Source organism: Arachis duranensis, chromosome 2, assembly GCF_000817695.3.
Source record: "Arachis duranensis cultivar V14167 chromosome 2, aradu.V14167.gnm2.J7QH, whole genome shotgun sequence".
Lineage (NCBI taxonomy): Eukaryota > Viridiplantae > Streptophyta > Magnoliopsida > Fabales > Fabaceae > Arachis > Arachis duranensis.
The window spans coordinates 41,313,010-41,314,856 of NC_029773.3; the positions used below are offsets into that span (position 1 = coordinate 41,313,010).

General features: G+C 39.0%; 1 non-coding gene across 1 annotated transcript; it reads left to right on the forward strand.

The window, feature by feature from the left end:
• Positions 1-158: 158 nt before the first annotated feature.
• LOC127745390 (small nucleolar RNA R71) lies at positions 159-265 on the forward strand. The gene has a single exon (XR_008006583.1). It is a non-coding gene; the product is annotated as a small nucleolar RNA R71 (small nucleolar RNA).
• The last annotated feature ends 1,582 nt before the right edge of the window (positions 266-1,847 follow it).

Genomic DNA, 1,847 nt, shown 5'->3' on the forward strand with positions numbered 1-1,847 from the left:
CATAGAAGTAGTCATTCTCAGCAACTATTTCAATGACATCTATGGCTTCTTCAATGGTTTTCTTCTTGTTTAGAGACCCTCCTGATGAATGATCTACGGCCTTCTTTGACTCATAGGAAAGACCTTCATAGAAAATGTGAAGTTGAACCCATTCATTGAACATATCTGGTGGGCATCTTCTTGTTAAGTCCTTGAATCTCTCCCATGCTTCATAGAGAGTCTCACCATCTTGCTGTCTGAAAGTCTGCACCTCAGCTCTCAGCCTATTGATTCTTTGAGGAGGGTAGAAACTTGCCAAAAATTTGTTCACCACATCTTCCCAATTTGTTAAGCTCTCCTTTGGGAAGGATTTAAGCCATTTGGATGCCTTGTCCCTGAGTGAAAAAGGGAACAAGAGCAGCCTATAGACATTCGAGTGGACTCCATTAGACTTCACAGTGTCACAAATTCTCAGGAAGGTGGTTAGGTGTTGATTGGGGTCTTCTTGAGCACTTCCTCCAAATGAACAATTGTTCTGAACAAGGGTGATGAGCTGGGGTTTTAGTTCAAAAGTTGTTGGCATGTATGGTGGGCTTCTGGATGCTACTTCCACAGTTTCCTGGATTAGGATTAATGTAGGAGCCTAGAACTCTCCTTTCTTGCCGAGCACAGTTTGCAGGGCCTTCTCTAGCATGGTTGTGAGCTTCTTCTTCATGATTGTTTTCCAAATTCTCTTCCATGTTGGGTTCAAAGTACTCTTCCTCTTCCTCAGTACCAACAATTCTTTTCCCTATTGCTTCCCTCCTTAGTCTCCAGAGGGTCCTTTCAGGTTCTAAATCGAAGGAAGTTGAAGCTCCTTTTCTTCTCCCTGTCACACAACAGACAAAACTCACAGCAAGAGATAAAATGAAGAGATTATTCTTGTTAGAGTAATTGTTAGTGTGAGTGATACAAATTATCAAACAGTTAGTGGGTTAGTGAGCAGAATTGTAATTAACAATGAACGAAAGAAAACAGAGAAGGTAAAGGGGATGAGGAAGAAACTAAACAAACTGAAGGAAATTGACTGAATCAAATAAACAAATAAAGAAAAAGAAAAATGCTCAATCTAGTGAACTTCCAACTTAATCATTGTTGATTCAAAATCAATCCCCGGCAACGGCGCCATAAACTTGATGCAAGAAAACTTGTCTCTCAACAAATTTCCCTTCGGCAACTATACCGAATTGTCGTCAAGAAAAAACTCACAATAGAGTGAGGTCGAATCCCACAAGGATTGATTGGTCAAGCAATTTTAATTGGAAGATTATGCTAGTTGAGCTAAACAGGATGTAGTTGAGAATTGCAGAAAATTAAATGGCAGGAAAGTAAATAACAGCAAATAAAGTGTAGAATCTTAAATGAGGATTTGGGGCAATGAGCATGAAAATAAATGACAGAAAGTAAAGAGAATGGGTAAGATCAGAAATGGGTAAATCATTGGGTTCAGGAGATGTTACATTCTCCGAATCAAGTTCATTCTCATCTTTTCCTCAATCAATGCATTCATTGATCTCCTTGGCAATCTTAAGTGATTAGATCCCAATTCCTTGGCAATCCAATCTCTCTAAGCTTGAACAATTGCCCAATTTCTTGATTTAATTGCTCATGAAAAGAGATGAAGTGTGGACACTAATTATACCACATGTATTTCCAAATCAAAGTGTTGGGAGGATTACATGTCACTATATCTGGCCAAACCCCAATTTGGTCCAACATGAGAAAGCATTTCTAACATGATCTCCTCATCCCTTTTCCAAGGCTCAGAGGAGATCCAATTATGGAAAGTTTTTTTCCTAAGATAACAATGCAATTAGATGAAGATCGAA